Raw genomic sequence first — 14,345 nt, 5'->3', positions numbered from 1 at the left:
GTGCCCATGGACCAAGGCCACAGATGTGCATGCCATAGGATGGGTGATATGGCAATTTTGTAAGTTTTGTGGAGAGTTCTCTGACTACTACAGCACAGATTGGTTCAAACATAAGGTTTCAGTGTAGGTACAAGCCATATCTAGGATTGTTGTGGAAGGTTGGGTGAGGAAGAAATCCACAGACAGAAAGACCTTGGCACTTTTGGACGAAGAATTAGAAAGATTTGAAGCCCAGCCAAAACGATGCTTACGCCCTCCCTCTGAAATGAGTGTAGCCTTTTTTTGATGGATATATGATGTACTTTATGAAGCAGGGTTTTCTGAGACTTTTGACTTATAAAAGCACTCTTAAAAATTGGGTTTTATGCGTCGGATGATGTATGAGTAATAAAAACACTTTGTTATATCTCAATAAACAACAAATTTTCTATGAGTTTTTTTTTTCTCTTAAGTTTCAAGCAATAAGCCACGTGGAATCACTGATTGTCATTCATTGATTTAAAAAATGGTGGTTACTCTTATATCAATTGATTGTCGTAAGATGGTGGTTATTCTAATATCAATTGATTGTCGTAAAATGGTGGTTAAAATTATAGCACTTGATTGTCGTAAAATGGTGGTTACTCTTATAGCAATTGATTGTTGTAAAATGGTGGTTACTCTTATAGCAATTGATTATCATTAAGTTTGTATGCCGTAACTAAAGTATAGTGTTTAATTAGGATATGGATAATAATAATTAAAGGGCTAAGCGCGCTTTTGAGCGTCTCAGATCCATGTGTCAAGGTGGTGGAGCGAACGACACCGCTCGAATTGCAGCTTGTTGCTTCCAGTGGGCCAACCAAGTGGGTACACAATGGAAAGAGGTGAACACTAGGATTGACCGAGAAATGGTCAAATCCATATGGCCAGGCGTTGCAGATGACAACATCAAGAAAGACCGACTCAAGCTATCACAATGCATTAATGCAGACATACGAGACAATGGAGAGAACATATATCTCGATGTTATGGGTCATCCTATGCATCATATGGATTGTCCTTTGTGGTTTTCCAAGATGTTATACATGCATTATGTCTTGGGTGAAGTAGTGGACTTCAACTCAAGGATACCTCACATGACGGTTGAGGACATTCGCAGTAGTGCAATCATCCTCACACGGCAAGAGATGTCATTGGCACTAGAAGGTGCCTCAATGGAAGTGCACCAAGTTAAGGAGGAGCTTCAAACTCAACTGAGGCAAGCATCACAAGCTACACAAGGCTCTCATGCATAAGAAACCCTAAATAGAGACTTGCAAAGGGAGGTGAAGGTGCTATCTCGCCACGTAAAAGAGTTAGAGGTGACTATAAAAAAACAAAATGCTGCCACATTGATTGAGCACCCAACATCTATTGAGGCCCCTCCAGCTTCTAGTGAGCACGGTGGTCCTTGCCCCATATGTAGATCATTCTTTCATGAGTGGTGTGGTCACTTCAGCTTGCCATGCAGACATATGTACCATATATCATGCTTGATGCAAAGCAGCTATATGCAATGTTCAAAATGTCTGAAGACTATAATAAGCTTAAAGGTCAGCGTGAACAGGAGAATGAAGATATTCTCACAAATATTTCACTATCACTTGGATAGTTTTTGTAACATTTGAAAACATTTACTCGTTGTCTTGTGAGAATTTATTAGTGAATTGTGAATTGTCCTCACTTTAGCTTCAATTATGATATGTGATAATGCAAAGATTTGTTAGGGCTTTGTATATTATGAAGCTTTAATAGTGATTTGTGGCCTTGTAAAGGTTTTTAAGGGCTTCGTTTATTATTAAGCAAATGTCTAAACCTTAAACTAAATATATAAAAAGGCTTATAAGATAAACAGTTTCTGAACTTAAACAGAAGTCACTCAATGGATTCGATAATCTATTAATTAAACCACCGTCGCTTGGTGCGACGGGTCAAAGTTGGTTCAATTTCCAAATTCTCTTCAATCTCTTCTAAAGTACATGTAGTTTCTACTTCATGAGATTCCCCTTGCAGCTCACTGTCTTCGTCCACCTCATCATTGGTTACATCATAAGTCCAGCGCGGCATCTCCTCTTTGTAGTTCTCAGCTTGCACTCTTGCCAATAGCCGATGGTTGCAGTACATATACACCAATTTTTCAGCTCTTGAATTTAGAAGGCGGTTTCTGATGGTGGAATGTACATATTTATATGTACTACAGTTTCTCTCAGAACTTGAATTGGATGCACATTGGGCTAGGATTCTAACAGCTAGGCATTTAAGGGTGGGTGCACTACCACCATTCATCATCCACCACTTCCACGCTGGTTGCTCCATAGCAAGTTTCTGCACAAATTCTGTACCAAACTTACCCTCTTTGAGTTTAAACTTCGTAAGATCAGTAACAGCTGATGCATGCTCATCAGGATCATCATAAAACCTGCCTATCACATCATAAAAGTCTTCCAGCACCTCCTCATCAAGTTTGTCTATTTCCATTGCCCGATACTCTAGATCCAATAAGAAATCTACGCTGTGTAGTGGACTATGTGCTCCAACCCATCGACCATGCACATACTTTCTCAAAATTTCTCTCCTCTTTTGAGTGAATGGTGTCTTCCAAGGCTTCACAATTGTCTCTTGGGGCTCCTCTGGATTTGCAAGGCTTTCTTGAACAGTCCACCAAGCCATCCACACCTTACCTATGTTAGGCAAGGCAGAATCCAGTTGGCGTAATGCGAGCATAATTGGCATCATGACATTGTGCACATCCACCACATCATCCCAGAAGTGGCGATCAGCTAGTAGATCTCTGATCACCCCTATTTTTCTTTTAATCTTCTCCCTTTGACCGGCCTCCCGTTCTGAAAAAGTGGCACAAACAAATGTCTCCATCACAGCATTCTTATTTTTTATTAGTGATTCTACCGTATAGTAGTTGGTGCAAAATCTAGTTTCGCACGGCACTTTTAACATAGTAGACATCCTCTGACGGTACATGTCAAGAACCCTCTGACGCTTCAAAACAAACTTGACTATTAAGCGAGCATTTTCTACTATCCATTTGAACCACTCTGTGTCCTCCCTCTTGTACCAATCTTGCAATACCAAGTTCAAGCTGTGTGTACTGCAACCAGCACTATATAGGTGAGAGAAGCGACTTTCAAGTATCCCACCTGCAGCCCTGCAATTTTTGGCATTGTCCATGAATACTTGGACAACATTTTCTTTTCCAAGTTCCTCAACTGTGTCGCCAATGATGTCAGCTATAAAACTGCCAGACTTTATTTGACCAGAGCTATCCGCAGCTTTGATAAAACATTCACCACGAGGACATACAAGCATGATGTTGATCAATGGCCGCCTTTGAACGTTGGACCAAACATCACTAACTATGGTGTATCCAGATTGTTCTGTTGCATTTAATATTACCCTTTGAATATCCTGTTGTGTGCTTGTGTAACATTTATCCAACAGTTGGTTTCTCATATGGTGATATGTTGGAGGGGTAAATCCAGCACCATACTCCCCAATGCGTTTCCAAGCTGACTTGCATGCATCACGAGTGACAATGGCCAACGATCCCCCAGTGAAATAGAAGGCTTTAGCTAGAGCAATTTGTGCTTCTTCTAAGGCAAGCGTTGTGAAGCTCGTCTGTAAGCTAACATGTCTACTTTTTGACGATCCTACTTGAAAGTCAGGAGATCCATGGTTTGGAGGTGTAGTTCCATCGATATGAGAAGTTGGTTCCCTGCTTTGAGTGCTTCCATTGGTGAGCGTTACACCCAATGATCCCTCATACTAGTTTGATCTTATCGATACCGGGGTGTGATGGTCAAAAGTAGAGAGTTTTGATCTTTTGCTCGTGGAAATTAGCTTACCAATTAAAGCTTTCAAGCGCATAGCTGCTTCTTCTGCACCTAAGCCCTTGCACTTTCCTCCTTGGATTCTGGTATTGCCACCTAGCAAATGATCTCTTATTCTTGGTGCTCCTCCAGATTTCTCTTCGCCACAAAAGTTACATTTCCAATCTTGATACTTATTTAAATTTGTGGCAAAATTCCACTTGGGTCCTGGACTTTTTCCACCTGCCTTTCGCTTGCCCTGCAAAGTGGTGCCCTGCGAAGCAGGACCTGGCATCGAGGTAGGAGGTCTCCTCAAGGAAGCCAGGCTTGAGACACCAACATCACCGCTCACATTCCCGGTGGAAGACATACTTATTGGATGTCTGCAATACCAATAAACATAGCTCAGTATGCTATCTCTTCTTTCAAGTATTATTCAAACCAAACATTAGTGTTATAATCAATATCACACACAAGCGTAGTAGTGAAGCCTGAAGGGAATGAACCTCAATCTACTCAAACATGAGCAAGCAAATACAATGGTGAATCAAATATGTGATCAGTCCATCCCAAAAGTAGAGATATCGACCCAAAGATTCACCTTCCTACCCCTTTCATGAATCAGTCCAATCCAAAAAAGAACTAATGACCCATGATTGGAGCTCTAATCGAAATAGCAAGCAAATACAGCGGTGAATCAAACATGTGATCAGTCCATCCCAAAAGTAGAGATATCGACCCAAAGATTCACCTTCCTACCTCCTTTCATGAATCAGTCCAATCCAAAAAAGAACTAATGACCCATGATTGGAGCTCTAATCGGAATAGCAAGCAAATACAACGGTGAATCAAACATGTGATCAGTCCATCCCAAAAGTAGAGATATCAACCCAAAGATTCACCTTTCTACCTCCTTTCATGAATCAGTCCAGTCCAAAAAAGAACTAATGACCCATGATTGGAGCTCTAATCGGAATAGCAAGCAAATACTACGTTGAATCAAACATGTGATCAGTCCATCCCAAAAGTAGAGATATCGACCCAAAGATTCATCTTTCTATCTCTTTTCAAGAATCAGTTCAGTCCAAAAAAGAAGTAATGACCCATGATAGAAGTTCTAATCAATATAGCAATCAATTTAGCAAATATAACGGTGAACCAAACATGAGATTAGTCCATCCCAAATGTAGAGATACCGACCCAAAGATTCACCTTTCTACCTCCTTTCAAGAATCAGTTCATTCCAAAAAAGAACTAATGATCCATGATCAGAGTTACATTAAGTTTTAATTTTTTTTAAAGACTATTCATTTTTTTACCTTTAGTTTTTCTTCTAAATTTTAAAGGATGACCAAATTTAGAGGAAGAGGTGATGTGATGTGATGTCTATTGCAGGGTTATATAGAGCCGCCAAATATGGAGGGGGTACATGACGGGTCCGGCGGGATTCTTGCTTGTCCCGCCGGGCCCGTCGGGTTTCATGATAAACCTGTCGGGCCTACCGGGATTGTTGGTTGTCCCGCCGGTTCTACGTTTTCAACCGGTTTTCGTAGGTCATAGCATTAGCTATGTTATTAACATGAAAAAAATAGTGATAATAACAACATTTAACAAAATGCATCATCACGTAATTAAAATCCCTGTTTTCAGGAGATGTTACTGCAAGAAAAATATTTCAAGCAGAACTTTGGTGGCCAATTGTTGTAAAGGATCCTCAATAAGAAGTGTTTGTTGTGTCAAAGAGAGGGTAGACAATTGAATGTAGACCGGATGCCCTTGCAACCTATATTACCTTTAGAACCATTTCAAAAGTGAAGATTAGAATTTGTTGGTCCCATCAAGCCACCTGCAAGGTTTACACAGAACAAATACATCTTGGTTGCAACTGATTATTACACAAAATGGGTAGAAGTTGTGGCTTTGTGCAGTACCTTCTTTTTCTCAATCATGGTGTTTCTTATTCATATGCTTTGAAGTTCTGTGATTTAATGAGCAGTCTCTTGTAGTCATTTTCCTTTATACTGCATGTTTCTTGTATTGAATACCTGTTAGGAATGTGAGCCCCTAACATATCTCTCTCTCTTTCTATCTCTTTCTCTCTCTCTCTCTTAAAGTTCTTTTTTTTGGGTCTTTTGTTTAACTTCTTTGGCCCTTCATTCATTTTTTTCTGTTTTTTATGAAAAATTTACACATCTTTTAAATAGTACATTTTTTACTCTAATTTAACAATAAATTAACATTAAAAATATAAAAGGAAAAAGCTTTCATTTTTTTCTCTATCTACGTCAACACTAACTTAACACTAACTATTAAATCTACACTAATCACTCTTTCTCCCTCTTTTTCTGTTTTTCTTCTTTTACTATTTTCTTAATCACACCAAAAAAGAAAGCAAGCAAACACCTGCAAGCTAATCACACGCTCACAAGAAGCAATCAAGCAATCAAAGTGAGGGCAACAAAGTGAGAGCAAGGAAGCAAACACCGACTACAAATATGCAAGAGGTATGAGAGTTTTACATCTATCTATTCTAATGTGAGTGTGTTTAAGACAATTGGGGGGGGGGTGTATAAAAGATTACCTCTTGTTTTATGTCCACGATTGGATCTTCTTACCGTCCTCTTGTGTAGAGCCTTTGCACGATCGATTCTTCTTTTGATCCACCCTTTCTTCTCATGGTCCACTCTTTGCTCTCCAATGGCGAATGATGTAGCGCTCCACCAAAGAATGGTTTTCTCTGTGTGTGTGTGTGTGTGTGTGTGTGTGTGTGTGTGTGTGTGTGTGGGTGGGTGGGTGGGTGTGTGTGTGTGTGTGTGTGTGTGTGAAAGAGAGAGAGAGAGAGAGGGGGGGGGGGGGGGGGGGGGGGGGTAGAGCTTGAGAGGGAGAGATGGAGAGGAAGGCACAATAGGTGCGATGGCGTCAATGTTTGAAGAGCAAGGTATGCCCAAAAAATGCGGTATACCTTGCTTTGTTTCTTTTTTATGACCATCAATTATTACCGTATCTGTGAAAATCCAACGTTCAGAAAATTATCCGATGTTGCAAACTTTTGCAACCCCCTCTCTAATTTTCCACCCCCTTTAGTACCTTTCAATAAAAAAATTTGGCCTCTCTTCCTTTTCTTACTCATTGCATTTTTTTAAATTATATTTTTATCACTATTTTAAAAATTTTAAAGCTTTTCTCTCTTTTCTCACTCACTATACTTTATTTAAATATTTCTTTAATCATTTTTCCTATTGACAATCTAGCTGATTATTCATGTTTTGGAGCACATGTGATTTTGAATAGATTCTTGGATTAACATGTCTCCCTTTCATGCATGCGTAGGACAATTGGGATGGTTGTGGTCCCTCGAACAGCCCCGATTCCGATCGATGGTTGAAAAAAAAACTACCTTGTCCTTGCACCAAGTGCAAAAGGGCAATCCCTTGCTTGAGGTGCATTGCCTTGGAGCATGTAGATAATGAAGGGATTTGGAGCTCTCAAAACAACGCTCAAGTAGATGGAAGTGCATTCTCCCATCGCTTGAGGATGCCCCTCATTGGTTTGTGTTTGGTGGTGGTAGAGAGGCACACAAGGCTAAAAGACAACGACAAGAGCTACTGAGAGAAGGCATGTCAAGAGGTGATTGTGACACTAGATCCACTTTGATAGCCCCTCCACACACGTCTTAGGGGCACTTCAAATTTGAAAAATGTCGACATGGTGGATGAGTTGTTGGCACATGAAGCAAACACATGCAAGGATGATTGAAGATCTTGCACTAAATGGGCATAGGAAATTGTCATGCCAAGGGTAGGACTATAGGAGGCACGGCCCTGGCCAAGGGCCGATAGATACACATGCAGTATAGGGGATATATAGAATTCCAAGGGCCTATATATAGGTATGGTTAGGTGGTTATTGGCATGTCTATCTCCCTATGCTCTTTCATTGGTATCAGAGCTAGGGGAGAAGGAGAGGGAAGCATGAATGGTCGTGCGTGAAAGCAAGGTCTTTCTCTGTGTGTGTGTGTGTGTGTGTGTGTGTGTGTGTGTGTTCATGGAAGCTCCGACAAAAAGGGGACGAGCAGCATGCAAGATTGAAGCTCTAAAACAAGCTTGGCTTTCTTCCTTTCTCTCGGAATCAAAGTGTTCTTTCTCCCTCTCGAAATCGAGGTGTTCACGGGATGCAGCCCCTGCAGACTCGAAGGGAGATGGGTTTTGGTGGGAAACGGTGCCTACGGAGAGGGAGGCCACTGGCAAACCAGCACCAAACTGGAAGATGTGGGTGTCTACGGCATCGCAGGGCTGTGTGCGGCAATTTCCGTCATTGTGGGACTCCTCCTTCATCAATTTATTGATGGGTGCAAGGCCGCCATCGCTGCCATACAGGGAGTTATTTTCATTTATCTTTTTTTGGTTATTTCACATTTCCAGTTTACAGCAAGTGCGCTATTTTGGGGCACCCACATCGGATAAGGGCAGGGACATGACATTTCCATGGTCGAATCCGGCTTGCAGGGGAGACTATGCAAGTAAGCTCCATACTAAGAACCTCGGCTCCGACTCATGAGGTGATTATCCAAGGCATGAAAACATCAGATTTTTTTTTCATGTATGGCATGCAAAATCGTTTGAAATTTCTAAACCTACACGATTTCGACAACATGGTGGTGGTCGGGAATAGTGCATGGGCAACCGAAGATTTTCAAATCTTTGCAAACTAAGCAATTTGCAAAGACAAAGCATGCATGTTGTTGACACTAAGAAGATTACCCAAGGAGATTGCTTTCAAAGTCCCAAAGAGGGATAAAACATTGATAATACGGCTTCATCTGCACAAGGGACGTTTCAATCACCACTTCAAAGCAGTCTTACTGAGGTCATGGTCCTCTATAGGAGAATCTTTCAAGGCTTCAATTGCTATTCATAGAAGATCGATAGTATCATCATATAGGTGTTCGGTATGAAGGTATTGGCAAGGCAATGATATGATCTTCAGTATTCAAGCAAGGCTTTGACTCAAGATTGGACATGGTTTGAGGTTCAAGGATGCTCCAAAACGCGGGCACTATGGCCGATACGACAAATTATCAAAGGCATTTAGCAGGTAAACAATAGGAGGTAAATAAAAGCTTTCAATACCGCTTTGTTTTTCTCAAGAACATGTTGCATCAAGACATGAGAAAGGCTTGTGCAAACCGTGTTGTTATCAAATTTGCTTGCACGCATGGCTTATCCAAGGCATAAAAACCCCGCACGGTTGGATCATGCTGAGGGTTGTGTTTAGCAAACTTTGGTTGTCTGAAGACCAATGACTGGTTTGACGACCAAAATCAAGCAAGGCTTGAGTAAGAAATGCTCTCGTTTCACAGCAAGGCTTCTGTCCATGCCTGCCAAGGTTAGGGCATGGTGGTGCTAGAGAATCTCATGGAGATCGGCATGGTCTGTTGCTGATCTTGATGAAGGAGGCAACAGGTGCTCGACAGGACCAACCATTAACGACCATTTCAAGAAGCTGTCAAGAAAATTGTTAGGGCTTGTTTTCTAGACATCACTGGAGCAAGGCTTCGTCTCCGTAATCAAGCCAAGCCGGTACAAGGTACATACTTTGCAAGGAATTTTTATTTTTATGTTTTTCTTTTCAATACATTGTACAATTCGACAACGTCGATTATTTGTGACTGCTCGACAAGGTCGACTTTCTTTTACTAGGGCATTTGTCTATGAGCAAGAGTATCTATAGCTTTGAGGCATGGTAGCATCCAAAGTGAGTCTACTGAAAAGTATCATGCAAAGACAAGACTTCCATGTTTGGCCTATGCTATGAGCACACAAAATTGGGACGGAGTTGACAATATGCCAATATGTTATTTCATGAGAAACAGACGGGCGTATATGATACAAGGGACGTATATATACATACGACAGACCCCACTCGTCCAGCAGATATGGCTATGCGCCATTTTTAAGCGAGTTTTCTTCCATGGAATATCGGGCCAACTGGTTACATCAACGACCACGTTAGCCAAGTTTAAGTTTTTCTTGTTTTTCCTTTACTTGGCAATTACTATCATTGTGCAAAGCAAAGTGCTTTGGCAACTTTATAGGAAGCAAGGCTTCGGGGAACTGGAAAAATAGGGAATATCAGCTCATAGAATCCCTACCAGTTTAAATTGTGCAAGGCACTTATGGTTTTGGTTCTCACGGTTGAGGCCATCAATCTCCGCAAGGGCTTACAATTCTACATGCAAGGCATGCTAATGAGGTGGATTCAATTCTACCGCTTCATGCATTACGCTTCCGCTATCACACTCGCAACTCTGTCAAGGACAGACTAAGGATGGATTGTTTAATATGATTGTTGGTTGCTATCAACACACAACAACACTAAAAGGAACCTAAATCTAGGACTTAATTTACGGGCAAAGTACCAATGCTAAGTCGTCCTCATACAATCACAACCCCTACATGGTAGGTGGGTCGCAATGGGTTTTTTGTTTTTCGGTTACCTCTCTCGATGAGAGAGTCATACCGGAAAACTGTGGAATGCTTATACGATAAGCTACAATTTAGGCATAAGATGCGTAAGAGCACACAGCTTGGGTTCACACTCTAAAAACTTAAGGAAAGCTCCTCAGCCCAACATGCTCTTGTTCTCTCTCTCTCTCTCTTTAAGGGAATAATGAAAATCTTCTAAGAAGCTTTTGATACATGTTTTGCTCTTGAGTCAGCCTGAGCCAAGGTGCTCTACCTCTCAGCTAACATGTGGCTAAGATGCTACTCAAATTAGTCTTCATCGGTTCGTCCATTGAACACTAATTTGCATAATGGCTATGAGCCACATTGGCTAAGAGCCATTGCCAGGCCAAGGGTAAGACCTAACTATTGGCATTCTTTGGGTGATTGTTTTCAAGATCGAACAGCTCTACCCAGGGAAGTACACATCGACGTTACTGGACAAGCAAGAGTCTTGTCAGTACGGATGTCTAGGGTGTCATTTTTGCACTACATGTTTTCAGTGCGACACTCAAGTTGAGTTTTTGATAATCTTCCACTCACAGCAGAGCTGATCTCTACAAGGAAGTATCGATGCAGCAATCAGTTGAGACAACATGGTTGTCCATAAGAGCTAGGCATTTCACTTTTGTTGTTTTCCTGCTCCTTCTATAGCACTACAGAGTGTCTATGGACATACTGTTTTGGGATACGCCCCCGCGGATGCTTACTAAGTCACCCCATAGGCATTGAGGATCACAATTTAATATATTCCCGTTATACTTTCAAGGAAAGAAGTCCGCAATCTACCAGGGGGTACTGGACAACTTCAACTTTTGAATTTGATTCTCATCATTTTGTACACAGTTAACTATGTGGTTACCGTTACCTACTAGTTGAGCAGTTTCTACAAAGGGTCTTACCAAGTGGTTTTACTACGTAGATTCTACCCAACGGGTCTGGATTGCGAAGGCAGCACCCATGTCTTGATTTTTTCACAAGTGGGAGACGTACTCCTGTGCATTTGAATACGGGTAACTGAACTTTCAGTTCAATCCAAGGGCCATGCCAAGGGCATGTCGAAACAAGTATTTTGGGCCGTAGTGTCCAATGTACATTATGCTGTTATGAATCCACTTGTAGGATTCGATTTGGCACATGGTTTCACATGGGATATAACATGGTCTTGAGACTCAAGGAGTTCGGGTTAGCCAATGTGGAGCAAGGCTAATGAGGGTCCCTCTCACTCTCGTCGTAGAGTGTTTGCAGTTACCTCCACACACAGGTACATCTTGTACTTGAAGGATGTTCTTTTTTTACACATCCATACATGAGACATATTCCACATGTGGAGATATGAGTCTCTGGACTGACACTAGCGTCATTATTTCAATTATGTGTCACGACAAAGTCCCTAGGTGCTGGTCAAATCTGTTTTCTAGACCATTTTTAGCACGACATATCAGGAGCAATTTCGGTGGCAAAAAATTATCGGATACTTAGAATGACTTGTTCAGGTACAAGTACTACTAAACAACATTACAGATGGTTGTTTATACATATAGCAAGGCTCTAAGTTGTTAATGAAAAGTTTCATTGTTTGTACCTAGAAGTGATCAATGTTTCACCTTCTATTATGGTTCAGACGTTTCAGCAAGGCTTGCAAAAGGTTGCGATTGAAAGTATTTAGTTTCTTTTCAGAACTATTTACATTCCTTTTTAATGGGTGCTAGGCATATCACATTTTCCATAAGTATTGTCAAGGATCACCATGGATATACAGGTTCGGATCTGTTTTTTGCTAAATGCATGCACACTAGGTGTTATGGGCCCTAGTGTTTAGCAAAGGCTGATTTGGAACGGCATGTGTATTCATCAAGTTGTTGCTTATGAAGTATTTTGCACTCTATATGCAATATCTCTATGAGATTACTTTTTGAGTCTACTAATCACCAATAGAGGTCATAGCTCGGTTTGGGTGTTTGTGGATTTTTCAAGTTAACCACGATGGTTATTTTGGACATTGTTGATTCCTCAACAATGTTACACGATGTTGTGATTTCTATTTACCAGTCATCTGGGAAGACGGTCTGTAAACCGTGGGGGAAACACACCTCAATACTGTCAGTTATCCAAGGGGATAGGCAAATTACAAAGTGTAATCTTGGGCTAAAGGATATGCAAAGTGTGTACATTAGCACCAAGCAATCCAATTATTAAGCATTTATTGCTCTGCTTAGAGTTTGCTTACCATCAGATAAAGCATGTTTGCGATTAGGTTTAGTCTCTTCCTGTTTAAATCAGGTTCTCAACCTTGAACACTAGTTATGGTGGGGTTGTTTACTAATGAAATTTGAGAACAAGTCAAGGCCTTATACTTGGCTGATGAGTTATGTCAGCAAGTTACTTTCATGAAAAGTGAAAAGCGGTACTCTTTCAGGCACATCTTTGTTGTGATAACTCGTTTAAGCATGCTCATGTGCATTTCTAAATGGAGTGTATACACTAGATGGTTCCAAAAGGAAAACAATGTGCAAAATCACGATGTTACTCTTGATTTCATTGAACCTCCTACTGTACCGTGTTTTGATCAAATAAACACCTGGATCCATGACGAATACCACTTTGGAAAACATTAGTGTTCTTATGAAGATCCTACCACTTTTGTTTTTGCGGATGAAAACGCTTCTCCAAGGGGGGAGTAATGTCATGGGTAGGACTATAGGAGGGCACGGCCCTGGCCAAGGGCCGATAGATACACATGCGGTACAGGGTCTATATATAGGAGGGCCAAGGGCCTATATATAGGTATGGTTGGGTGGTTATTTGCATGTCTATCTCCCTATGCTCTTTCAGAAACAGAGGACATGTTGCTACCGAGTGCCCCAATACCTCTTTATGATGGTGCCCAATACTCGGTGCTCCGAGCATTGTTGGAGGTCCTAAACTTACAAGCAAAATTTGGTTGGAGCAATGCAAGTGTAGATACGCTTCTCGGGTAAGTTCTATTTAAGCATTTTTAAAAAATAGAAATTCTTGTTGCCCCCCCTTGCATTTGTATTAATTTATTGGTTTGTTGTAGTTTGATGGAAAAAATGCTTCCTAAACAGCACCGCATGCCTCCAGACCGTTGACGAGTGAAATCGTATGTCACCGCACTTGGCATGGAGTACGAGCGCATCCATGCATGCGTCACAATGAACATGCACTCGCTACATCATGTCCGTGTGAGGGTAAGCACACTACAAGATTGATGCGAGCGTGGATCACCTACCCCGCAAGGTATTGAGGCATTTTCACTTATCCCTTGGATTCAGCACATGTTTAAAAGAAGGTCTACAGTGGAGCTTGTCACATGGCACGCGAACCACCGCTCAAATGATGGGATGGTGCGTGTCCTTGCCGATTCACTTGCATGGAGGCACATCAAGACTCATTGGCCCAAGTTCGGGATAGAACCTTGACACTTGAGACTTGGGTTGGCAAGTGACGGTGTCAATCCCTTTGGCACCAAGTCTACATCATGGAGAACTTGGTTGTGATCATCGACTACAATATTCCACTATGGGAGACTACCAACAAGGGCAATATACTTCTCTCTTTGCTTGTGCCACGGAAGTACAAAGTGGCAAATATTGATGTCTACCTGGAGCCCCTCATTGAGAAGTTGGAGTTGTGCCAGGGTATCCCCATTGTGAATGTTTCACTTCCACAGGAGAGGAGAGAGGCCATTGTGAAGGGTATACTTATGTGGACCATGCACCATTATCCTTGCCTTGGAGAGATTTCTGGTATGTTATGTTCATTCTTCTCTCTCTTTTTATCTTTTAAAGTTTGAAGCTCCCTCTCTAACGATATGATATGAGTGCAGGGTTGTCCACATCGAATCACAATGCATGTCCTACATGTGGGCCATCATTGGTAATGGAGTGGCCATATGCCCTATACAAGTTAATCTATCCAAACAACCATCAATTCCTGCCCCAAAGTCATATCAAATACAAAGCTCCAACAAATG

The sequence above is a fragment of the Adiantum capillus-veneris genome, chromosome 6, assembly GCF_014529385.1.
Source record: "Adiantum capillus-veneris isolate H3 chromosome 6, ASM1452938v2, whole genome shotgun sequence".
NCBI lineage: Eukaryota > Viridiplantae > Streptophyta > Polypodiopsida > Polypodiales > Pteridaceae > Adiantum > Adiantum capillus-veneris.
Note: the sequence above shows the minus strand (reverse complement) of the source record.